Source organism: Hyaena hyaena, unplaced genomic scaffold, assembly GCF_003009895.1.
Source record: "Hyaena hyaena isolate Hyena2069 unplaced genomic scaffold, ASM300989v1 scaffold_180, whole genome shotgun sequence".
NCBI lineage: Eukaryota > Metazoa > Chordata > Mammalia > Carnivora > Hyaenidae > Hyaena > Hyaena hyaena.
The window spans coordinates 2,809,293-2,836,416 of NW_024080811.1; the positions used below are offsets into that span (position 1 = coordinate 2,809,293).

At 42.7% G+C, this 27,124-nt stretch overlaps 1 protein-coding gene across 1 annotated transcript in view; it reads right to left on the reverse strand.

The window, feature by feature from the left end:
• The window catches only part of ROPN1 (rhophilin associated tail protein 1), a 29,928-nt gene extending 24,918 nt beyond the window's left edge, over positions 1-5,010 (reverse strand). The window contains exon 1 of the mRNA XM_039240662.1: positions 4,783-5,010. The gene's annotated coding sequence lies outside the window, so the exon portion shown is untranslated. The remainder of the gene's footprint in view (positions 1-4,782) is intronic.
• Positions 5,011-27,124: the final 22,114 nt, after the last annotated feature.

Here is a 27,124-nt window from a genome sequence, read left to right on the forward strand (position 1 = left end):
GAAATAAGTCAGGCAGAAAAGGACAAATATCATATGTTTGCACGTATAGGAGGATTAGGAGGAACTTGACGGAGGAACAAGGGGGAGAAGAAGGGGGGAAATGGTGGGGGAAAGGGAGAGAGGCAAACCATGAGAGACTCTTGAAGGCTGACAAAAACTGAGGACTGATGGATGTGGGGGGTAGGGGGGATGGCCATGGAGGAGGGCACTTGTGGGGATGAGCACTGGGTGTTATGTGGAAACTAATTTGACAATAAACTATTTGTAAAACAAATAAATAAATAAATAAAATAAAAAAAAACTGTCAGGAAAACAGAAAGGAGCACCTTAAAAAAAAAAAGGAAGTTCAATTTGACTTAAAATATAGTTCAGTGTCTTCAGTTTACAAATGAGAGAACTGACATACAAAGAGGTGGAGTGCATTGGCACAAGGTAACAGTTTATGTTGGATCTGAAGCAAAAATCTGGTGCTACATCACTGCTCTTTCCACACTATACTGCCTCCCTCTCTCTAAATAATGCACTTACACTTTATGGATTTTCTTTAGGACAAACCTAGTCTATTTCAAATATTATGTCCTGCTGTCCCCCTACATCACTGAAATATCCCATATATTCCCATTTGTATCATAAAAAGCACATTTTTAGAATGCTGAAGTGGAACAAAAATTACTTATCAGAGCACACCCTAATTTTTTTGTCCTGGCAGTATTGTAATTGTCTAGCTACATTCCATCCAGTTGCATAGAATGAAAGGATACCGGCAGAAGAAAGGCCTAAGAGCAGTCATTGCTCATTCATGATCTCATTTAATCTTTACAACACCCTATCGGTAGATAGGTTCTAATATTATAATCATTTTACCAATGCCAGGAAACTCAGGCTTAGTTTTCCCACATAATATGTCTTAACCACTCATATTTATCATGTCACTTTCAAAAATCTTTAGTGGATCTTCATTTCTTTTCTTGTCAGAATGGTGCCCTGCCTGACTTCCAAGTTCTCCACTATTCAACTTATTCATATTAATTAACTTTGCCTCTCCAACTTTATTTCACAGAAATCTGGATCTTTTTCCATCCTGGGCTTGATCCATGGTCAAGCCAATTTAGCATTTGGATGCCAACAGCAATATTGCTAAGAGCTGTCCTACCTGACCTTGTCCTTTTTTTTGAGCAGTAGTTTTTGGCTTTGTTATAGCAAATTTATCAAAATTGCTTATATATAATGCTAGTTGTGGAAGTTGGAGTTCCACATATTTATCATTTAACAAGTGAACAGGTATCTCTTTCAATTTATCTTAAAACAGCCATGATCATAGTTCAAATCCCTCATGTTCATATCATGGTCCACAAGCCCAGGGACACACTTTACAGACTGCTACATTAACTGTGCTCCCTAAAGTTGTGTGACACATCTTCTAATTTGGGGATCGGTATACAAAACTGGGACCACCTTGACACTATCTTTCATAAGTTTATTAGCCTTCATTTTTTCAGAGTGAAGTGTCATAATAGCCCCAACGTCATATTCATCCTTTTCCTTGCCCTCCCTACCTCCCATTTCATTATAGCATTCCTATGATTCAGAAACTCAAAGTATGTGATGGCTCTGAGGGAATGCACCACAGTTTTCCATGTAAAATAGGGCTCTATTTTTTTCCTGCTTCTTTTATCATTCATGATGATGTTCAACATTGCACTTGTCTTTTCCAACGCAAAAGCACTGTCCTTCATAGCAGGGTGAGGTATAATACCCATAGAGCAGAGAAAGCTCTAGTGAAGAGGCATTCTTGGCTATTAGACAGAAGACCAGGATTCTTGTCCTAGGCCTATATTTGATTGATGATGTGATGTGGATTATGTGAGCAAATAATCTGATAAAATATTATGGAACAGGACTAGTGCTAAATACTAGGATACAGAAATAAATGCCCTCAGAGAGCTCATGGGCTAGTAGAAGAGATTGTTAGGAAAAGCTGATAAGTGTTAAAAAGTCTGCACTAGATACAGGAAAACAGAGTCTCCTAGATAAGACATCTAACACTTGCAGGTAAGAGAAAGTCATCAGAAAATTCTTCTCAAAGAGTGATGGTATTTGAACAGAGACTTGGGGAAGCCTGGTTTGTTCATTGCTGTATTGTCAATTCCCACACTAGTGCCAGGTATAGAGTAGGTTCTCAATAAGCATCTATTTACTCTTGAGAGCAAGGAAGGTTTTTTTTGTTTTTGTTTTTTTAATGGCTAGAACACCTTAGACAAAGGTATGGGAGGATCAGAGAATGTGGTGAATTCAGGGAACTGTGAATAATTATGGAGGATTAGGGTGGGCAGAGGTGGAGTGGTTGGGTCTAGGTCTGGAACTATAGCCCAAGTCCAGAATATAAAAGGCCTGGTAAGCTGTGATAAGGCTTTAGAACTTTATCTTGAAGGCAATAGGGAGCCATTAGAGTATTTAAGCAATAGGCTCACACAATCAGATTTGGGTGTTAGCTTGATATGCTGTTTATATGTTTATTGCCTCTCAGCTCCAAATTCACCCTGCATTCCCTTCTCAGCAAAAATGGAACTAGGTTCTTTAAATATTTCTCCTTTGTCATCTGGCATATCAAACTTTGCTGGTAGAGTTTGACACTGGAGGGACACTGGAGGAGGAAAAGGCTCTCTTGCAGGATCCATATGCTCCACTTGCTAGGCATCAGGAGCATGCAGTTTCTCCAGTGATGCAATCCTTAGTGCACAGCTTCTCCAGCCTCTGGTTCCTGCAGTATGTGATCTCGTGCATGTCTGCCTGCCATACCACATGGCAGCTAGCAGGGCTCAATGGCCTTTCCCTGGCACTTCACTTGGGAAGCTTTGTAGCAGAGTGCTGCCACTAGGTTTGGGCAGAGAACAATATTCACCCATGGTCATATTCTTTTCATAAATGGCTTCTTCGGCATCCTAGACTGTGGATTTTGCCTGCCTGGTACCTCAGCAATTTCTCTACCACTCAATGAGCTGTGGCCACACCCTCTTTGACAAGCACTTGGGAGGTTAGCTCTTTCTTGGGTGATCTATCTTGAGGGTAGTAGTTGCTCCTTATATTTGTGATTACCGTATACTTTAGAGCTCTCTTTACATCTTAACTAGCCAATCTTCCATTAGTCTAATCCCATTATAGTTAAAAACTCTTTATGTTGAACTCTGTGAAACTTGTATATGATTTCTTTCTCTTTCTTGGACTCTGAAACACATATTGAAGGATCAAGAGCTGTGTAGATAGGCTGAAGGAAGTGGAGTGAACCAGGGAGCCTGGTTAAAAGAATATGGTGGCACATTTAGCAATAACTCTTGGGAACATCACTGCCTTTTAACAGTTGCAATGGAGAGGGATAAGAAAGGCAGGAGCCAAGGACTTGGTAACCAATGTAGGAGGAGGAGGAGAAGAGAGTACAGGGTGACTCCTCACTTTTCAAGCTTGGGTGACTGGGAAGATGGTAGTAGAAATGGAGAACACTGAAGGAGGGGTAGGTCACATCCTCCTCCCATGTTCCCTTCGATTCTCAAGAGTTCCATGTATTTTTGAGCCACAGAGACTTAGATTCATAGCCTCCTTAAGTTGAAGAGACACCAAAGCCCAACTTTTCTACTTTTGAGCAATATACACTATTTGTTCACATCAGATAAGTGAGGAAAGATCCATTCTATCTTAATGTTTCATGATTCTAATGTTTTATAAAGTTCTTTTCTACTCTTAAAGCTCTCCGTATGGTAGGCCTTCCTCAATTATTTAATTCCAGTCCCCACAACTCTAAAATTCAATAGTTTTCCTTTTTTTTCAGAAGCCTACATACCTCCCAGTTTGGAATGGCAGCTCAACACATATGTGCTAGGTGCTGAATAATATAGGTCTTATCAAATGTGGAATATAGATTTGTTTCTGGAATTGCTCATTTGGTTTTATTGGTGTGGGCAAAGCAGAGCTTCACAAAAGGCTAGTTTACATGAATGAAAGACTCCAGACACCAGAATCTCAGAGGCAGTTTCTATGAACAGCTCTTGGAACGAAGGACCAGGCAATCGTATACACTTGTTTGGGTTTGGAATAGAAGGTAGTGGGTTTTGGACATATGGTTCCCCTTGCTTGGAGTTAACTCCCCACGTTTTCACAGGTTCTCTGCCCTCAAGTCAGTTCCATTGCACCTTCTCAGAGCATCACTTACCTGCCTTTCTCCTTGGCAGCACTTGTCTCAGCTCTAATTGCATTAGTTGTGTGTTTTTTAATGAACACCTGCTACCCCCACTAGACTGTACACTTGAGGGTAGGGACAGTTTCTACTCACTATAGGAACAGCCTAGCCTGGAATAGAGTCAGTGATCAACAGACATTTGGAAAACAAATAATTGATAGCAGTTTTTCAAGTGCTACTCATGCCCACTAATTCTCATGCCAATCACCCCATAAGTATGAAAAAAAAAAAGTGGTTTAGTCAGTAAGGGACTCTGATTCAAGATTCCATTACGTTTTCAAATTACTGTAGTCTGTGTAAGAAATCGTAAAGTAGTAGCTCTAAGTACAAAATATACACATAGTTTGGGTACAGAGCAGTAATCTCCCATGATTATATTCTCTTAAAGACCACAGCCCCCTTCTCTCGCTCTGTGAACAAAGAGGGATTCAGAATCCAGGTGAGTGCAAGGGCAGGACTCTTTCCTCAGACCCAGGCAGCCCTGAGGGGGGCGGGGTAGGGGTAGGGGCTCGGGGCCCTTCCCTCCCTCTTCTTCCCTTGGGGGTTGCTACCTGAGGCTCGCTCTCAAACCGGCTGTCAGCTGTCGGGGACGAGGCGACACCTTGTGCCTGGCCTCAGGCGGAAGGAGGTGTAGGGACAGATGGAGTCCCACACACCCTTGGTGGGGCTGGGGAAAGCCGCAGAATCTGGGAGGGGAAAGGCGGTACCAGCTTTGGGCTCGAGGGACAGGAGAGGTGGGGCCGGACCAGGCTTTGTTAGCGCTTCGCCTTCCCCTGGCAACCCCGACGCCGCGCTGCGTTGCCTGGCAACCGCGGGGGAGGGGCCTTGGCGTGACGTCACAGAGCTGCCCTCCCACAACCCTCCTGCCTCTCTCCCGCGGCGCCCCGCCCCCGCGCCCGCCACCTTCCAGCGGAGTCTGGGTGGCGGAAATTCAGACCTTGCAGGGCTGGGAGAGTTGAGAACTGCTTGGGGTTAGCTTGTGGTGGGAGGACCAGATGGCCTGGCTGTTCAAGATTAGGGCTGGGGGCGTTAGGAAACCTGGAGCAATGTGTAGCAGTTTACAGTGGGCTTTGTATATTAAAGAGCGGAAGTGGAGAAGCTTAAAATGATGTTTTCGATTGTAGAAAGTGGGCAGGTGAAGCCCTTGGGAATAATTGTAGCGAGCACTTCTTGCAGTGCTCTTTTTGTGTGCCGAAAGGATCTCCAAGTGCATGACACGTATTAATCCTTACAATCTCCCCACAAGGCACGTACTGTTATTATCTCCGTTTTCACAGGTGAAGAAACAGCACAGAGCGGTCAAGTAACTTGCCCAAGATCACAGCAAGTGATAGATTTAGGATTTGAACGGTGTTGCGTGGTTGCAGATTCCTCATTGTTAATCTCTATAATGCTAAGAGAGGGAGACAGTGTTAGTATGGATGTGAGCAGAGCTCGAGATGCCTGAGGCAACAGGGAAAGAAGAAAAATCTTCACCATGTAGCATGGCATTAAAGTCTCACAGTAACTCTGGAGGTATTTACCTCAGGTATTTACCTTTACAAAGGTACCTTTGTCTTAGAAATAAGTTCAAAAGTTTGAGTAACTTGCCTGTGGCCCAACAGTTGGTGATAAGGACAAATTTTATTCCAGATCTTCTTTTTTTTACACTCCCAAGGAGGCAAGAAAAGACCCATCTTTTTTTTGCCTTACCTCTTGTCACTTCACACTCATTTTAAAAGATGTCCATTGCATCATACAGTCTGAAAAGTCCTTTTACACGCTACCATTCGCTAGTGTAAATCATTGAGTTTGTTCATCCAGGGCCTTCAAGGCTTTCTCCAGTTGTGAGATGAAAGCCTGTTGTCTCTCCTTAAAGCAATTTCAAGCATCAGTGAGTAAGCATGGGGGCTGGGTGTTTGGATTATGCATGCAGAAGGCTTCTCAGAACCTGCTGTCTTCCATTTGTAAAGGGCCCAGTCTTTTGGCATTTGTCAAAGTTTTGCAGGTCCCTGCATACTCTGGGGAGTCCTGGATGATTTGAGGATGGCCAAGTGCCCATAGGTGATGTGGGGATAAAAGAAACTTAACAACTGGCCATCAACTGCTTTCCTGAGCTGTCTGTGGCGGGGCCATCAGACATTGGCACCTGCCCCCGAAGGGTGTGCTTTAGGACTAGAAGGCGACACTGGAGCTCTGAGGGCTGCAGGTGTATCTTGCAGGAGAAAAAGGATGTGATGGCCATCAGGGTCTGTTCTGTGTGTGCATGAGTGAAGATGGTGTGCGTGTCTCTTCCTGCTTTCATGTGGAGGATGTGATACAGAGAAGAATGAATAATATGATCTTCATGTCAAAGAAGGGTGTTTCTGGTAAAGCAGTAGCCACCTGGAGATGGAAGATGAAGAATGGACTTTTAGTGTGGCAGGTTCAATGTACGAAAGGAATTTCATGATACTGACCAAGGTGGTCTGATGTCTGTCTGTGGAAGGTAGGTTGAGGGGCAGAGGAGAAGTCTTCCTTGAAATATCAGTCAATAAATTCAATAGATTGTAGTGAAGGGAATATGACTTTACAAGGAAATGATAACCACGAAAGCACTGAAGTTGCTTTCTTCTGAGAGGCAGAAGGTCGGGAGAGGGGAGGAGCACATAGATAGATGTGATTGGTGGTGGTCCAGCTCTTGGTGTGGATGATGGCTTTGTGGGTGTTCATTGTGTTTTAGAATTTACATGTTCTCATGTATGTCAGCTATGACATACAGTCTAAGTAAACTTATCCAATGAGCCACACTATTTCTATTTTCTTGTGTAACAGAGAATGACTGTACACATTTTCATTATGTCATTATCCCGTGTTCCCATCAACATACAGATACGCTCTAATTTCTCCCATCATAGTTCCCTGCAGCTCTGCCCCACTGCTCTACTCTTCTTTACTGCATAGCTCATTAAAAGAGTCGTCTGTACTTCCTGCCTCTAATTTCTCTCCTTCCAGTCTCTCTCAAACTTACCTGAATCAGGCTGTCATCCTCATCACTCCATCAAAACTATTCTTGTCAAGATCCCAAATAGCATGTTAAATTGACAGTTATCTCTTAGCCTCAACTCCACCTGTCAGCAACATTTGACCCTGATGACCAGTCTCTTACCCTTGAAACTCTTTCTTGGGCTTCTAGAACATTACACTCTCTTGCTTTTTCTCCTTCCTCACTGCCTCTTCCTTCTCAACACTTTTGCTCGTTGGTGTGCCCTCAAATGATTTTGTCCCCCTCTCCAAAATTCTTTTTTTTTTTCAAATGTTAATGTATTTTTGAGAGAGAGGCGGGGGGAGAGAGAGTGAGAGAAAGAGAGACAGACAGACAGAATGCAAGTGGGGGAGGGGCAGAGAGAGAGAGGGAGACACAGAATCCAAAACAGGCTCTAGGCTCTGAGCTGTCAGCACAAAACCCCCTCTCCCAAATTCTCATATTGAGGCCCTAAACCCAAGTGTGGTGGTATTTGGTGGTAGGACCTTTGGGAGTTAACTAGGTTTAGATGAGGTCTTGAGGGTGGAGTCCCTATAATGGTCTTAGTGTCCTTGTGAGAGAAGCCATTGTTTGTTCTCTGTGACATGTGAAGATACAGCAAGAAGGTGGCTGTCTGCAAATCTTGGTTAGGGCTTCCCAGGAACCACATCTGCCAGCACTTTGATCTTGGACTTCCAGCCTCTAGAACCATGAGCAATAAATGTCTGTTGTTTAACTGCCCCCCCAACCCAAGTCTTCCATTTTGCTATGGAAGCCTGAACTTAGACACTGGTTCTTTCTTCTCTTTGTGATACTGTAATGTCAGAAAGTCCCAGGATTTACCCTCAGACTTCATTATCCACATATACTCCCTTTTTATTTCATCTGATCTCATGTTTTAGATACTAAATTTATATCTCCATCCCCAATTCTTCCCCAGACTCCACAATGGAATATCTTACTGTATACTCAATAGCACCACTGGGTGTCCAATAGGCTTCTCAAACTTAAAAAGTCCCTGACTGTACTCCTAATACCCCTTTCCAAACCCTTTCCCTTCCAGCTTCTCTTTTGCTTTCTATCACTCCATACTATATTCTTAGATTTTTGTTTTATTAACTGGTCTATATTCTCTCGCTGGAGTGCATGGAGTTTTGTTTTATTAACTGTGTGTCACTGGGGTGCCTAGAACAGAGCTGCCCATGTAAGGAGCACCATAAATATTTGTTTGCTGAATAAAATTCTCCTTTTTTTCTTCTCCTTCCACCTCTCATCCTCCGCCTTCCTGCTTCTAAGAGGCCCTCGTGAGGAGTGATCCATCAGTGCCCATTCAGCTTCACTAGCTCAGTATCTGAGAGGCTAAAGTTCTACTTGGCCAAGGAAGGGACAGATCTGCCACCAGGGGTAGGAATCCTGAGCAGACTTAGTGCCATGACCAGCTCAGAAAGTAAGTTCTACCTGTTCTGTGTGGCTTCTATTGTGTTTTGATTTCTCAGGTCTGAAGTTTGCCCTCTCAAAGGAGGAAAGGAGGAAATGAGTTATGGTCCTATATCCTATGGGAGGCTTGGGCCATGGTGAAGCTGGGTCTGAGGAGCAGCAAGGGTCATATCACCTCAGCCTGCCCTGTCGCTGCCTGCCTGTGGGGCTCAGTTGTGTTGTGTGGTTGTCAGTCTCCTAATGGAGCCAACCCACCCTATGGACACAGTCTCTCTTCATATATGCAGTAGCTTTCTTTTGCTGCATAACAAATTAACATACATGTAGTAGCTAAATACAACACAAATTTATGAGCTCAGTGTCCCCAGGGCAGGGAGACCCTCTGCTAAGGGTCTTATCAGGCTAAAATACAAGTGCTGGCTGGGGCTCGGAGCTTATATGAAGCTCAGCGGGTTTTTTTTGTTTTTTTTTTTTCCATGCTCACTGACTGCAGGCAGAATTCAGTTCCTTGTTGTCATAGGACTGGAGTCCACATTTTCTTGCTCACTGTTGGCCAGGAATCACTTGCAGCTCCTAGAGGCATCCCTCTGGTCCCAGTGATGTGGTCTTTTCGCGGCAGTTCACAACATGGCTGTTTGCTTTCTCTCCGTCCGTTTTAAAGGCTTGCCTGATTAGATCAGGCTCATCCAGGACAATATCCTTTTTGAGGAACCCAAAGTCAACTAATTAGGGTCCTTAATTTCATCTGAAAATTCCTTTTTGCCCCATAACGTTAATCATGTGAGTGATATCCTGTCACATACACGGGTCCCACCCACACTCAAAGGGATGAGATTATAGAAGGCATGTACACCAAGGGGCTGGAATCTTGGCATCTTAGAATTCTTCCTACCACAGAATACATCTTTGTGAGGGGGGAAAAAACAAACCAAGAAGATCCACAGTCTCTCTTCACAGAGAAGGACTGAGACAGACAAGCATGGCCACCTTTGTGGATCTGGATCCCCAGGTCTTCCTGCTATATCTGTGTGCAATGTTTCCTTCAGAACTCTGGAGGAGCAAGCCTTCCTATAACTGCTCCCTGATGAACTGTTTATTCCATACAAGTGAAAATGTCCACCTAATCACAGTTTCCTTCTTTCAGGATTTGAGTGATTTTAGAAAATAGGGGACTGTTAACTACGTGTGAGTGGGGAGTAGACAAGGCTGCTCTCCTGTCTTGACACTTGTGACTTCTGTAGAAGCTTTGATTCTCTTCAGAACAGCTCCTAGCCTAGTGACACCTTTGTATACATTAGAAAAAGGTGGTTTCCTGAGGTAGACATAGCCCCTGGGGCGTATGGACTGGTGAGAGGGTCTGGGGCTGGGCTTCACGACCTTCCCTCTCAGAAAACTGCCTGGTTTTCTTTTCTCTGGTGCCTTCTATTTCCATCTCACATTATTCTTCTATATATGCACATCACCCTGTCCCCCGCCAAAAGAAAAAAAAAGCAAGAGGGAGAAAACTTCAGTCCTTGGCTTCTCTACCTTCCTCCGGGAGAACTTCTATGCATAGGAATTTAGAAGCCTGTCTCTCTGTGGATGACTCAAATTCACACCCCCAGTTTCAGCCTCCCTCCTCAATTCAGTCCCTTGTCTAAATATCCCAGGATTCCTTCAAACAAGTTCACAGACACATCATCCTTTCCCAAGCCCAGCCTCACACATTCCTAGCTCTTCAGTAGAAATGCCATCTTCCCTGTTATCCACTCTACAAACCGAAGTCACCCTCCACCACTCCCTCTACCCCTCCTCATGCAGCCTACTTGCTCCCCCTTTGCACGGACTGTGACATTGGTTTTTGTCAGCATCACTGTATTTCAACAGTTTTCTGCCTTCTTTGGTCTCTTTCCTTTCCTCTCCCAGGGGTTCTCAATCGGGGGCAATTTTGTGCCCCTTTAAAAGATATATGTCAGTGTCTGAAGATACCATAGGCTATCACCCTTGGGAATGCATCCTAGAATTTAGTGGGTACAGCTAGGGATGTTGCTAAACAGCCTACAGTACACAGAATAGTCTCCCCAAACAAAGAATCATCCAGCCCTAAACATCAATAGTGCTGAGATTGAAAAACCTTGTTTTGTGTCTATTCCTCCAAGCTTCCTGAATGTTATAACCTGACTCTTCTTAAGAAGAAGCACTTTGTGTACATTACCTCCTGGTGGGAAAAAAAAATTCCCCACTTCTTATATATATGTATGTCTTTCTCTGCCTCAAATGCCCTCCCCCTTCATTTTTTTAAATAAAATTTTTAACGTTTATTTTATTTTAGAGAGAGAGAGAGACAGAGGGTGAGTGGGGGAGGAGCAGGGAGAGAGGGAGATACAGAAGCAGCCTCCAGGCTCTGAGTCAACACAGAGCCTAATGTGGGGCTTGAACCCACAAAAGGTGTGATCATGACCTGAGCTAAAGTTGGACACGTAACTGACTGAGCCACCTAGGCTCCTCTATCCTCCTCCTTCATTTCTATGCCAAGAAATCTCCTCTTTCTCTTAAAGCTCATTGTAAGGTGTCTAGCTTGTGTGCTGGTCCATTTGTCCCTCTGGATCCACACTCCACTCTTCTCTCTCCTTATCTGTGCCCCAGGACTGTGTCTTCTTGCTCCCTTTCCCTCTAGTTTCTGGGTGGGTTTGGCCCGTGGGAGGTATCAGCAGGGGATCACATGTTGGGTCTTTACTCCCCAGTTCCAACCTGAGCTTCCTGCCCCTCTACAGCCTCAGCTTGCGTGGATCATCCCTTTTTCCATTGCACCAACTCTTGTGGGGCTCCAGTGACACCAGCTTTGCCTTGCCTCAGGCCAGGAGTGGCGATGGCTCCCCACTGTTGCTCCTCCCTGAGTTCACCACTGTGATTAGTTGTCTGAAGTCTGCCCACACCTCAGTCAGTATTTCCTTAGGTAACCTCTCTCTAGTTAAATCCTCTGAGTGTGCCATCTGCTTCCTGCTGGATCCTCAGGGCCTTGGCAGTCACTTGAGGATTCGCCTTTCTCTTGGTTCCCACACAGAACTTATAGTCAGGACTGTTCCCATGTCATTTAGCGTGTACATCATTTAAACACCTAGTATTTCCCATGTTTCCCAAACACATTGCTAACTCCACCTGTGGGTAGAGGCTATTTAGTATATCACGTACACACCATGGCATAGAGCAAGGCTCAGTGAACATTTACTAAGGAAAATCATGATAAAATATATTGAAAAAAATCACCTGGTTTCATAAACAAAGTGTTCTGAATTTAAATTACTTATTTTCTTTCCTACCATTGGTATTTGGAGTGATTTGAACTCAACTTTTGCACAACATTTTAAAACCAACGGAGGCATGGGATTGAGGACTTGAGAGTGGCTCTTCAGCTGCTGTTTGTGCTTCCTTCTTGGTTCCTGGTGGCATTCTGTGTATTTATGGCTGCTGAATAGGAACTTGGAGTAAAATTGGGGCTTTCTGTATTGGCTTTCTCCCTTGAAAGCAACATTCTCTCCCTTCAGATCTCTTTGATGTGCTCATTGTATGGCTGGTCTGCAGGGACCAAATGTTCTACTTGCCCCCTGAGTCTAAGACTTGGTGTTGCATTGTGCCCATACATGTGCTTCGTAAGTGTCTTTATGTCCCACAATTCACTTTGAGTTTTCATTTAAATATTTAATGATGCAAAAAATTGGTGTAAGTGCTTCCTTAGGGAATCTTGGGAAAGTACAGGGATGTAATCAAACGGTTTGCAAATTGTACTTACTTATTTATAACTCTAATTTGAAAAGAAGGAGCAGAGTTATTAAAGAGGATGTTCACATTTCACAGACACCTTACCCTAAGGAATGAGGGGTAATCATTCTTAAGAAGAAGGGGAAATGCCAAGTCATTTCTTAGAGTTATTGCTTCTTATCCTTCCTGTGTTGTAATGGTTGTTTATGTGGGCAATTAAAAACGCTATTTCTTCTGGTGTCTGCTAAGTATGTCTTCATCTGCCTAAATCTGCTGTAGGGTCTCAGTTTGACCAAATGATTAGTTATTTTCATGCCAAAAATCCACACCCAAGTTCTGTTTCTTTTGTACAAGAAAGATGACAAAGATGAGTAGAGAGGAGTGGTAGGCATGTTGGTCCACAGTCCACCTTGATTTCATGGAAGGGCTTGGAAAGTATGAAGCTGATATGGGCTGATCAGGGGAACATTATGACTTCCATGGAACTTAGGCAATTTTGCCTTCATGGGCAAAAAATATGAAAACTTATATTTTACAACTGTGTTGGCAAGTTTAAGATAAAGACAAATACATTATCTATTGAAACATTGTTGTGGACCCATAAAAACACTGTGGTCCTTAGGTACTATCTCTCTTATGCCTAATGAATGTTAGCCCTATAAATGGGCAATGGGAAAAGAAGGTAGTTTGACTCCTCCTTTTCAAGAACTAAGGATACCTAGATTCCAATCTATTCTCAACAGTGCCTAAATCAGGAGATTTTGATCACAAGTAAGGTGAATGAGTCATCTTCCTTTGACAGGTTTGGGGTCTTTGGAGGGCTGGGGAGAGGTAAATCACGAAGCTCAGCCACCTCCCAGGTATGGGCTGGTTATCTCTTCATCTTCTCCAAGGATGACATCACTTCTATAAAGATTAGAGATGGTGTTTCAGTCTCTACTAGGGAGGGTCCAGGGTGACTGTCCCATCTCACAGATGGGGAGCCTAAGGCATGATAAGATGAGCTTGGGTGGCCTCTTCACTGTAGCTGATTCAGATTCTAATGCCTTGCTGCCTTCTTGGCAGCAGAAAGAGGAAACACTTAAAATAACTTTTTTCTGACAATAAAAGTCATACTGGTTTATTAAGAAATTTGAAAAAAAAAAACAAGAGAAGATTAAAAAAACTGAACTCTTTTAATCCTACCTCTTAGACCAACCACTGCCCACTGTCCCATGAAGTTGTATAAATGGGTGGACCAAACCCTTGGGACAGGACTACTCAAGTTCCCAGGAGCCAACCCAGCAGTGCTGGTCATTGCTGCTAATTCTGCCTGGTGTCACCCTCAATTGTAAGATGGCTAGATTTTACTGCATCGTTACCCGCCCCTCCAAGGCTTATAAGCTACAATGTTAACTACAAGAGGTGGATTATAAAATTTATATACAGTATGATCTCAATAATATAGGACCATGCATAAAAAATTGAGGAAGTCAATATAATTACATCAACAGAGGTACTAGTCCATAGAGGCTCCTGTATGGGTGAGGAACAACTTTCTTGGGGGCTGGTAGCTTTGCAGCACCACATAAATCCATCCTCACAGGCAATTTCCTGTGCATGGGAAATTACCTTTGCAATTTTGAGGCAAATTCCTATGAATAACATTGCTTCTGTTTCTACTTCTAGAAGAGTTCACTAGGGACAGTGACACCTCCATGCATAATGAACCCCAAACCTTCAGAGGTAGCTGTCCTCCCTCATGTTCTTTTCCCTGTGCCCACCCATGAAATGGCAGTTTCGGTAGGCTCCCATTTGTATTCCAAGGCTGGCAGTGGGGTTTCCTAGCTCTCCTCTTGGGAACATGATTCTATTCTCTACATAAAGGCAAGGATACAATTAAAGCTACGCATCAGAGAGCAATCAAGGGAACTAACAACTCTGCGTTTCTGTGAAGAGGATGCCATTGAATGTGGACGGTTTCTGCAGCAGCTTCTCTTACCACAAATGCGGAAGAACGGCTCCTGATGCCTCTTCAGACCCTCAGAGGCAAAGCCTTCCCAGCAGGCAGGAATCTGGCTCATCCCAGAGAGATGGGGACCTGCAAATGGGTGGCCTGGTCCTGTGTCTTATGTTTCCCTTAGTTCCCTAGATCCTGCCTGCTGAGCTTTCATCCTGTATCTGCTTTCCTTGATGAAGACAGAGAGCATTGGCCTGTGTGTCCCCATCTGATAACCTTCTAAAGCTTGATGGTAGATTTCCTCTAAAGTGTCTATATCAAGTGCACAATGTTAGAATGCCATGCTAAGAAACTAAATTGAAATGGTATATCTGATAATTTAATTAAAAATATTTGTTTGAATAGCTACTATGTGCCAAGCAGGAAAGAAATAGTTAGGGAGGGAGACACAGATCAAACCAGAGGTCATTAGCATGTGCTACCTCGCAGCTACATTCAAAGGCCCTGAATCCTCTTTAGGTTTTTAAAGTGAGCTTTGAAGGCAGATAAAGTTGGGGTGCATCTACTTACTCTTTCTAGGGCTAGCTGCTCACCTACCTGAGTCTCAGTTTTGTTACCTACAAATGGGGATAAATATCCTATTTCAGAGATTGTAGAATAAATGAAATAATTTAAGCAAAGCACAGTTCCTAATAGTGGAAGAGACACACCCTGACAATGTTGCTCCTTCCTTTAGGTTTTATGGTGATTCAGCAATGGGGACATCAGAGACATTGGATGCAATAAGAAACTTTTTTTTTAAGTGTGAATTTTTATATGTAATGTTGACTTTGCAGATCAGCTATAATTCTAAATTGGCTTCCAACAAACTCAGTTATGACCTGTTATTAACATGCCAACATTTATTCACCCAACAAATATTTCTTAAGTATCTTTTACGGTGTAGTCAATGTATGTTAGGGAACAGCACCCACCTTTAATATAAGCTTGGTCTAGACATAATCAGGAAGGGAAATCTGCCAGGAAGAAAATCCTATATGGCAGGAGTTTCCAGGACAGCGGAAGATGGGCTCAGAGAAACACAGCTGCCATCGGAGACATTTCTCAAATGCTGGCAAAAAACTCCTAACCAATGCCTGACTGTAGAAAAATCCTGGGAGCCTGGACTCTTATTCTTGAATTGCATTTATTCTGGGAACCAAGCAGAGTGCTGTGTCAATCTGCTAACAGGGAGGCAGAATTATAAATAGGATATGTGCTGGAAATAGGAAATAAGATGAAAGATGGCATTTGGGGCTTTCACGGCTCATCCCCCCACTCCCTTAAGCAGAGGGAGAAAAGCCATCCAGTTCTGCTGGGGGCAGGAAATTCAGGAGCCATCTTTCTAAGAGAAGTGGAAGGGAGAGAGGAAATAGGAAGTATGGTGGTGGTGAAAGCAGAGATGGGGAAGAACCCAGTGAGGTGCCAGCAGAGGAGCCAACAGGTGAGCCGGTCCCCCAGGCAGATGAGATGACATCAAAGAGAAAAACTCAGTGCTAAGACAGAGTGTAAGATTTTACCCAGCTGGACAGAAACCTGAAATAGCAAGATAGTAGATTGTGTCTTAAAGCTGCTGCCATTATAAAATTGGATGAATGTTTAGGGTGGGAGATAATAGTAACCCCTAATGTAATCTCTTCTGTAATAGGGAATAGCTCTCACAGACAACATCCAGCTTAGATGCTAGAAGAATGGATAGCCCTAAGTCTTATTCTAGCCATAGTGTGCCCCTTTTGGCATTGGAGAGAGCCATGCCTCTTACCATCTCTCTCTTGCACAGGTGCCAAGTCTGGATCTGTGCTGCTTGAATCAGGGAGGCCCAGCAATATTTGGAGAGTTCCTAGCAACTGCCCACCCAAGATAAGATGAGAAGGAGATAACACAAAATGGAGGGTCCTCAAAGAGGCCCTGAGGGAAACAGTAAAGAAGCACTCTGCCAGGAAGATGAGACATACCTAGTTATCTTGCAAATAGAAGGTATGGAACTGTAGGTATGGTTCTGCTTCATTGCCCCCAAGTGATCTCTTTCTGAGGTCAAAATCTGAGGATTTGGAGAAGTCATAGGTCAGAGTATACTCAAGTACAGTAATGTTCAGAAATGTACTATTAAGTGGTTTTGCCCAAATTCATTAATCAAGAATAGCCACGTGTATATCTAGGAACTTGCCTCCTTTTACCTTACACATTACATTAACAATTCACTTGATAATGTGACACACATAATATGTTCTCCTATTGGACCATGTACTCTATTAAGGTTTCATTGGCCTATAAAGATTATCTACATTACCTATAGGGATTCTCTTGCTTCTCCTCTGCCCTCCTGCCCATCTCACCCCTTCACTCCCCAAAGGAACTAGTATATAAATCAAACCCTTATTAGAGAGATAAGGTTGAATCTTATCAGCCTTTTATTACCTCATCTGGTAGGGGAGTCCTCAAAGAGTATGAACTTTACAAAATTTCAACAATAGGTATCAGTCTGAGGACTGGCTCACTCGGTCACTGCCAGGGGCATAAGCCTTGGATGTTGGCCAAGAAATCCTGGCGTAGGAGACAGGAGACTCATTATTATATTAAGTATTGTAAAATGTACCCCCCACCCCATTGGGATGAATGTGAGTTTTGGTCAGAAACCATCCTTGTGGGAAACCATTATCAGTAGGCAGAGTGTCCCCTCTGCTACAGGTGTTTGAGCATAGTGACAAAGTGTGGTGTTATGGTTAACGTACTGAGTACCATTACCTCTTGGGAGGCAAACCTTCATAAGTATGAACTGGTGGTAGGATCAGACTGAATATTGTTTGGGATTAAAACTTCTTCTGAGTTAGGGCCTTATTCCTCCACCTGCTGTCCTAGATGGGCACTGTCATCATAGCCTGGGGGCTTGTCAGAAAAGCGGAGTCTCGGGCCCCATATCAGGCCTACTGGATCAAAATTGCATGTGACAAGATTCCCAGATAATTTGTATGCCCATTAAAGTTTAAGAAGACCCGGGTTAGGGTGCTCCTTTAAAACAAGTATAAGTGTCTCTTCTAGAAGTTTGCTATTATCCAGTCATTTAATATAATGAGGACAGTTTAATCAGATTACTTCTCATTTATTCCTTAGCTTCAATAAGCCAGGGTAGGAATTTTGTTTGAAAGAGAAGAGAAACTACCAAACTCCCAATTCCTGACCCTGACTGTAACCTTAGCTCTCACCACAGAGATCTGGCACATAGTAGGACTCAGGGGATTTTATTTGGCTGAATAACTGATTCATGAAAATAAAGAATATGTGGTTTTGTAGTTTCATTCATGGCCATATGTAAAGGTGTAGTAGACAGAATAATGGATCTCAAAATGTCAATGTCCTAATCCCTGGAACCTGTGAATCTGTTACCTTATGTGGCAAAGGGGGATTAATCAGCTGATTTTAAGATGGGAAGATTACCCCGGATTATCCAGGTAAATCCCATGTAATTACAATGGTTCTGAAAAGTGGAAGAGAGAGACTAGAGAGAAGGTTGGAATCAGGGAAGGAATGTGAGAAGAACCAGACTTATCCTTGGCGGCTTTGAAGACAGAGGAAGGGAGCCATGAGTCAAAGAATGTGGGCGATCTCTAGAAGCAGGGAAAGGCAAGGAAGCAGATTCTCCCATCGAGCCTCCAGAAAAGAAGGCAGCCCTTCTGACACTTTGCTTTATGCCCAAGGACACCTGTGTTGGACTTCTTACCAACAGAGAACTGTCTGACACTGAGTTTATGTTGTTTTAAGCCACTAAATTTGTGGTACTTTGTTGAGGCATCAATAGGAAAGTGATAATACTACACTAGAAAACAGTTTGTTCATTTTGGATATGCAAACAAACACAGAAGCAGCATGTATATGTGTGTGTATGTATGTGTGTGTGTATGTTTGTGTATTTGTGTGTATGTGTGTATATGTGTATAGTGTGTGTATGCGTATATGTGTGTGTGTATGTACCAGTCATCTATGTCTAACTTTCTTCTTTTTACATTTTTTTAAAGTTTATTATTTTGGGGAGAGAGAAGGTTAGGGATGGGCAGAGAGAGGAAAGAGAGAATCCCAGGCAGGTTCCCACTGTCAGTGCAAAACCTGACACGGGGTTCAATATCATGAACCATGAGATCACGACCTGAGCCGAAATCAAGAGTCAGTCACTTAACCGGCTGAGCCACCCAGAGCCCCCCTAATTTTCTTCTTATGTACTTTGGAAGTAAGATGCACATGCTTGCATTAATCCTTTTATTATTTCACAGAATATCATCATCTATCCATGGAAGGGTTCTCTTTTTTTGTAAAAAAATGTTTATTTTATTGTTTTTTCCCTTCATCCACCATTCTCAATCCCATGCCCTCCTCCCATAGGCATCTACTCAAATATATTTAATATAACCTTTCCAATCCATCTGACAGATGTTTATTTAGCTGTATGAGCACACTTATAAAAATATACAAGGCTGTTTTATGTGGGTATATAATATATAAATGGAATTGTGCTATAAATTTCATTCTGTTTTTACTTTTTTTCTCTCAACTCTGTTCTTGAGATCAATCCAGATTGCTATATGGAAATCTAGTTCATTATCCTGGTGTACACATATAGCACATTTTATTTGCACATTCCTTAAAGATGGACACCTAGGTTACCCCCAACAGTGTGACTGTGAACTTCCTTAGATATATCTCCTTGTGTTCCTAGGAAGAATTTCCCTAGATGTGTACGCCTAGGTCGGCTTGTTGGATCTTAAGGTACCTGATTGCCCTTCAGAATGGCCGCACTAGCAGTGAGTGAAGGTCTTGTTTCCCCAGGTCTAACCCAAAAAGCACAAATAGCTGTGGGCAACAACTAGCCTCGAAAGGAAGTATAGATGATTTAGTGGAAATCATGCTGAATGAACAATGGGCAAGGATAAATTAGTAAATAATTCTTGGAAGAGGAGAGTCTTCCAAGAAGTGAGACGTGGCTAAGAAGGGGAAAGCCTTTCAGGCAGAGAGGATGTGTTCAGGGCTCACAGGAGCTCAGACTGATCACCAGTGGGCGGTCCTTAAGGTCAGAGGAGATGTCCCTTCTTCTGAACAGTCCACTCTGTTTGCTGCCTCCTACTCCTAGCCTCCAGCCCAAGGAAACAGGTCTTCTCTGAACCTCCCTGAGGACATGAGGGCTCTTAGGTTCCAACTCTCTCTCTTTAACTCTTCTCTTTGTCACTCTGTAAATGTATACAGTTTGACAAAATATATAAAGTTGATGAGTTTTGACAGATAGATACCTCTGGGACATCACCAGCACAATCAACACATAGAATATTTCCATCATCGCCCAAACCTTCCTTGTACATGTTTGCAAACCACCTTTCCCTCTGCCCCTAGCCCCATGGACCCATTGATCTGCTTTTTGTTTCTATAGGGAAGTTTACATTTTCCAGAATTCTGTATAAATAGGATTTTATAGTAAGTACTCTTTTCTGTCAGGCTTCTTTTCACCACTGAGTATAATTCTTTTGAGATTCATTCATCTTAGTGGCATATCAATGATTTGTTTTCTTTTTTTTCTGAATGGTATTCCCTTGTATGAATATATGACATTTTATTTATTCACTTGTTGAAAAATATTTAAGTTTTTTTCTGTTTGGGACTATTATGATTAAAGCTGCTGTGAATATTCATGTATAAACTTTCATGTTTGTTTTAACTCTTTTGGATAAACAGGACTTCAATGACTGGATCAAATGACAGGTATGTTTCACAATTTTAAAAACTGACACACTCTTTTTCAAAGTGGTTGTACAACTTTATACTCTCTTTAAAAAATTTTTTATAATGTATATTTTTGAAGGAGAGACAGAGCATGAGCAGGGGAGAGGCAGATAAAGAGGGAGACACAGAATCCCAAGCAGGCGTCAGGCTCCAAGCTTTCAGCACAGAGCCCTACACGGGGCTCAGACTTACCAGCTATGAGATCATGTCCTGAGCCAAAGTCAGACTCTTAACCACGTAACTGGTTAACCGACTGAGCCACCTAGGCACTCCCAATTTTATACTTTTAACAGCCACTGTAGGACAGTTCCAGTTGATCCACATTCTTGCCAACAGCTGATATGATCAGTCTTTTTAATTTTTTACCATTTATATGGTATTTCATTATAGTTTCAATTAGTACAATGACCAGTGCACAATACCAACTAATGATCTTAAGGATTTCTTTTGTGCTTATATCTTCCTTGGTGAACTGTCACTTCAAATTTTTGCCCCTATTAAAATTGTTTTGTTTGTTTTTTTATTATTGAGTTATGAGTTCTTTATTTATTCTGGGTATATGTCCTGTCGACGATTTTTGTATCGCAAATAATCTCTCCCATTCTGTGGTATAATTTTTCAGGTTTTTTTTTTTTAATGTTTTATTTATTTCTAGGAGAGAGAGAGAGAGAGAGAGAGACAGCGTGAGCAGGGGAGGGTCAAAGAGAGAGGGAGTCACAGACTCTGAAACAGGCTCCAGGCTCTGAGATGGCAGTCAGCACAGAGCCCGACGCGGGGCACGAACCCACGAACCGCGAGATCATGACCTAAGCGAAAGTCGGACGCTTAACCGACTAAGCCACCCAGGCGCCCCAAACTTTTCAGTTTTTTAACAGTGTCTTTCAAAAAGTAACATTTAAAAATTTTGGTTAGGGGACGCCTGGGTGGCTCAGGTGGTTAAGCATCTGACTTTGGCTCAGGTCATAATCTCCCCTTCCTGAGTTCCAGCCCTGTGTAGGGCTCTGTGCTGACAGCTCAGAGCCTAAAGCCTGCTTCAGATTCTGTGTCTCCTTCTCTTTTGCCCCTTCCCGACTTGAGCATTCTCTCTCTCTCTCTCTCTCTCTCTCTCTCTATTTTTCTCTCAAAAATAAACATTAATTTTTTTTGGTTAGATCAAATTTATCAACTCCTTTTTTATTGTTCATGTTCTTTGTATTCTAAGAAATCTTTGCTTACCCCAAAGTTGCAAAGATTTTTCCCCCTATGTTTCAATCTAGAAATTGTGTTTTAGATGTTCTACCACTTGTGCATAAACTTAACTTCCTCCTTTGATCTCTGAGATCCTTGGATCCATGAAGTTTTCCTAGAAGGTCCAGTATCTCTTTTTATCTATAATGGGAATAAACTTTAAGACCTAGTTGGAATCTCATAAATACATCTTCAGTCATTTGGGCTAACAGATACATCAAAAGATAGAAGAAAAAATTTTAAATTCCACTGAGTGGTTCTCCCCTACTTAGGTACCACAAATGTAGAATACAACTAGTAGTCTGATATGGAACCCAAAGGAGATTCATATCTCTCCAAGGAAAAGTTGGCATGTAAGACAGATGCTGACTTAGCTAAAGGAAGAAGGAAGGTGTTTTTGTTCAAGTACCTGGGGAAAAGGGGGGGAACCAGGAGGGAGCATAGTGTCTCTCTTGGGTATTTATGATGAGCCAAGTTCTAGCAACTCAAGCAGTATCTGATAAATATGATCTCACAATTGATGTTGTGAGCAGAGGAACATAAATAGAGGTGGTATAGTGGTACCAATGGGGGAAAGTGTTCTACACAGGTACAAAAGGCCCTTTTCCCCACTTTACGTAGACTCGGTAAGATTTTAACCAGGGACGACTCTGGGGAGTATATGGCCACTGGTTCTGAGAGAGTTTGTAGCTCTAGGAGCTACTAGAGCCACTAGCCTTGGCACAGACACAGACATCAGTGTGGTCACAGAAAAAAATAAGTGGGGAGATGAAAAACAAGAGAAAACCTTTTGAGTGCACAAGAGATTTCCCTTGAAACTCTAAAATATGTCGGAGTAGAGGGTTATTGCCAGTAACAAGACATATTCTCATGTACCACCTCTAAGGGAATGTGGCTTCCTTCTACCTTTGGCTCTTGAGAGTCACTGCTTGTAATGAGAAACATTAGTGACATGGAGCCAGAAAAATAGTCTGAGAGACACTGCATCACAGGAAAGAGAAGGTGGTGGTGGAGCCAAGGTGTGTCCTTGGCTCCATTATTTTCTTGGCCAGGGACTATGGACTTAAGCTCATAAGAGACACAGAGGCAGACACATATCCCTCAGGCCTTACCGCTTTAGTGTGCTCCTTCTTCCTACTGCCAGTATCTGCATTGTGGTGCTTGAGGACTTCATCTGGAAACCTGGAAGGTCACTTGGCCTTAGGTACATGGCAGTTCAGGCATTCTGAGAGGTTAAATGTCCCCTGTTCCCCAGAACATCTTTCAACCAATAAGTAATGGGAGATGATGTGTAAATATCCCAGAAACCTCATCCCTTGGGTGGGATAATTCTGAGGTATATGTTTTACATTGTTCCCCAGCAGGATTAAGCTGTAGTTGTCCACTCTGTAGTTGGCTTAATAATTCACTTTTTATTGGCTGTCTTCCCCTCCCTGACTCATTTCCTCACGCTCTTGCTGGTATTTCCTTGGATTAAATCCCAAATAAACTACTTGCTCTCAAATCCTTGTTTCAAGGTCGGCTTCTGGAGGATCCCAAACTAAGACAATTCTCCATGATAAGTTAGCTTCACTACACAAGCATTGCAAGAGAGCTGCTAAGTGAGAGACACCCTTCCTTTTATTTCTTTCTTCTCATCTAAGGGAGTGGGGCTGGCACCCAGAGATCTGAGGGTGTGTTGTGTGTATTGTCATCTGTGCAGGCCTGGTATTGTGCAAACATGTTCACAGGCATTGGGGAATCTCTTCATTTAGATCTTCTCAATCTACTCACTGTTAAGTGAAAGAAGGTGACCACCATGGAAAGGGTGACTGAGATGCTATACTGATGGGGGATGAGGAGAGCCATCTTTATTGACAGTGGCATCTCTTGAACTGTGTTCCCTGATGTTTTGGGAGATGCTTAATAGGAGACCAAAAAATCAAGTTCCTAAGGTCACATGTTTAGGAATTCCGGAGTTAAGCAGAGACTATTTTGGGGTAGGACTTCTCAGGACCTTTAATAAGACAAGGTGCATTGTGATCCCAGAGAGATGATGTTTTCCAAATCTCTCTGACCATAGACCTTTTGAGGAAACATCTATTAATACCCTACCAAAAACAATTTGGGAAGTGATGGTAGAGAGACATATATTTTCCTTCTTCCAAATGTATGTTTGTCAATCATGAGTGTTATGAAATGAGTTCTGGCTTCCATCTCATTGATTGAAATGTCTTCTCTCTTCTCTCTTCCCTGTGAAGCTAGACTTTGGTGGGGCTGTTACTTCTTATTGTATATGTAAAGTACCATAGTCATCATAAGACCCAACAATTGCCTGGCCTTTGCAGTCTCCAGACTGTGTTCCCATACATTAATTCCCACAACAACCCAGGAGGTAGGTCTTCTTTAAGATCTTTAAAAGATTCTTATATATTTATTTATTTTTGAGAGAGAGGTAGAGGGAGAGGGAGAGAGAGAACGAGAATGAGCAGTGGAGAGGCAGAGAAAGAAGGAGACACAGAATTCAAAGCAGTCTCCAGGCTCTGAGCTAGCTGTCAGCACAGAGCCCAACACGGGGCTCAAACCCATAAACCGTGAGACCATGATCTGAGCCAAAGTCAGATGCTTAACCAACAGAGCCACCCAGTGCATCTAGATCCTTATTTAATAGGTGAGGAGACTAGAGTTCAGAGGTTTCCCAAGGATCTCTTGGTGGTACATCAGTACAGGAAAACTGGTATTTGAATAAAGGAACACAAGCAAGAGACTCTGATTTTCTTCAGATGGTTTGAACTTTGAGTAAAGATTCAGTTAAAAGAGCAGACTTTTCTAAGACTTTGGGGTTTGAAAAGGTCATTGGACCAGGTCCAGAAAGAGATGAAAGCACATGAGTTCTCAGAGTATGATGTTTGGGATTCCATTCAGGTGGCCTGTGGGCTGGGTCCATGATACCACCAAAGGGAGGTGGCATCCTGGAGAAGATTAAGGCTTCCAAGGCAAACCTTGGGTTTGAATCTTTGCTCCATCATTTAATATCTGTGTGGCTTTGGGCAAAGTACTTACACTATCTGAACCTCAGTTTCCTCATCTATAAAGCAGAGAGAATAATATTTCTCATGGGACTCCTGTGAGGATGACATTAGATACTATACCTAAACTTCTTCACAAAGAAGGTCCCTGGCATATAGTAAGATGAAAAAGAAAGAGCAGCTATTACTAGCAGAATAGTATCCACAATTTTTACTTTCTGGCATGAATTAATCATTTAACAAAAACCAGAGATCATTTTTGTTGGTGCCTTACTAGAAATAGTGTTGTTTTCTAATGACTTCTGGCAGTAGTTTTAAAAAAAATTGTTGTTGTTTGTTTTGGGTTTTATTTTATGTAAAAATAGGACTAAGTGAGATAGGTCTTTGCAGTTTTTTTTCCTCCAGTTACACAGCCTGTCTATACTCCCTCACACTCCACCCCGCCCCCTGAAAAGAAGGAAAAAGAACAAATTGAGAACGTATGGAACCACAACTCAGAAATCTGAGCGTTTTCCATTTCAGCTTTTCTTGGAATAATTTGATGAAAAGCCTGTGCTGTGGTTTTAAATGGCATTAGGGTGCCCATCTTCTGTCCCTACCCCTAAGCTCCTGAACATGATTTATATTTCCCTATTTTAAACTAGTGCAGATTTATGAGACTTTAAACACCATAGTTGAAGTTATTGGAGGTTTAAAGGGATTAAGCAGGTCCAGCAGTACCTGGGGGGGTGCGGGGGCGGTGTATAGGTTGTTTAAAAGATTTATCGGTATTTCCATGTTAAAATCCACTTTTCAAGGATTCTCATAGCCTGAGTCTGAATCTATTTATTTTGGGCAGAAAAATGAATTTTTAGGATTTCTCCTCGATGGAAAAAAGAATCCATCCCTCTATTGCTTCCTGCTTTGTTTTATGGGCTGTACCTCTGCCCTTTACTTCTTCATCTTTCAAGTCTAGCTTGCTCTGTCTTCTCTGGAGTTTCCTTTCTTCTCTCTGTCCCTGTCTTCTCTCAAGCAGCCTCTTGATATTCCTCTATGTCCATGTGTTCACAAGCTCAACTTCTGACCCATGAACCTAACAGCAGCTGGGAAGGCATCTGATTCTTCCCCGCTTGAGGGGGTCAGGAAAACCTGAAGGCAAGGGAGGGCTGCAGCGGGTGACAGATGGCTTCGTAGGTGGGAATGCCTTATGCCACAGGGGTGACAGATCCTCAGGTTTACACCAGAGGGTGCAATGACTCCATTGCTGCGAGGGGCCGGTTGGAATCTGGAGTTTCCAAATAAAGTGCCCATTCAAGGCAAAGAACACAAAATTCCTAGGCAGTTAGGTTTAAGAGAGGCTGTATTGAGTGACATTGAAAAGAGGTTCAGGGCACAAAGTGGGCACACGATCTTTGTCATTTTCTACCAATGCTGTGAAAAGCCAATGTTCTTCTCATTGCCAACTATATTCTCATCAGCCTCCGCTTTTTACCTCTCAGATTTCTTCCAAGTCCTAGCTCTGCCCACCCTGTCAAATCACTGTGGGTGTAGGGAACATGAACTCATTTTAATATCAGCCTGAACCAGACATCACTGGGAAGGAAATCAGAGAAGCTATTCCAAAGTCAAGTAAAAATAACTTTAGTGAGTGCATACTCTATGATTTAATTTATATGAAATCCCTAGAAAAGACAATTCTAATCTATAGTGACAGAAAGCAGATTGGTGGTTGCCCAGGGCCAAGGTAGGGGAAGATGAACTGAGATGGGCCACAAGAAAATGTTTTGGGATGCTGGAAATGTGCTTTGTCTCGATTGGGGTAATGGTTGCACAGGTATATAATACCTTAAAACTCATTAAAACGTACAGTTAGAACACATACAAGTTATACCTTGATCAAACATTTTTTTCAGTGTTTATTTTTGTGTGTGAGAGAGAGAGAGAGAGAATGAGAGAGAAAGAACAAGTTGGGGAGGGTCAGGAAGAGGGAGACACAGAGTCGGAAGCAGGCTCCAGGGTCTGGGCTGTCAGCACAGAGCCCAATGCGAGGACTGAACTCATGAACCATGAGATCATGACCTGAGCCAAAGTCAGACGCTTAGCCTACTGAGACACCCAGGCCCCCCTATACCTTGAGTTTTAAAAATGTATCCTGCAGAAATGCTGAGGCATAGGAGCACATGTACTCCAATGTTCATAGCAGCACTCTCCACAATAGCTAAAACATGGAAAGAGCCGAAGTGTCCATCAACAGATGAATGGATCAAGAAGATGTGGTTTATCTATACCATGGAATACTACATGGCAATGAGAAACAATGAAATCTGGCCATGTGTAGCAACATGGATGGACCTTGAGGGTGTTATGCTGAGCGAAATAAGTCAGCCAGAGAAGGACAAGTATCATATGTTTGCACATATAGGAGGATTAGGAGGAACTTGACGGAGGACCAAGGGGGAGAAGAAGGGCGGAAATAGTGGGGGAAAGGGAGAGAGGCAAACCATGAGAGACTCTTGAATGCTGACAAAAACTGAGGACTGATGGATGTGGGGGGGAGGGGGGGATGGGCATGGAGGAGGGCACTTTGGGGATGAGCACTGAGTGTTATGTGGAAACTAATTTGACAATAAACTATTTGTAAAAAAAAAATAATAAAATAAAAATAAAAATGTATCCTGTGTGCATCCACATTCCTCACTCCTCTATTATGGACAGTGGAGAGCTGAGTACAAATATTAGAAGGTTCCCCAATTTGTGGATGGTTGTTTACCCAGCCTATG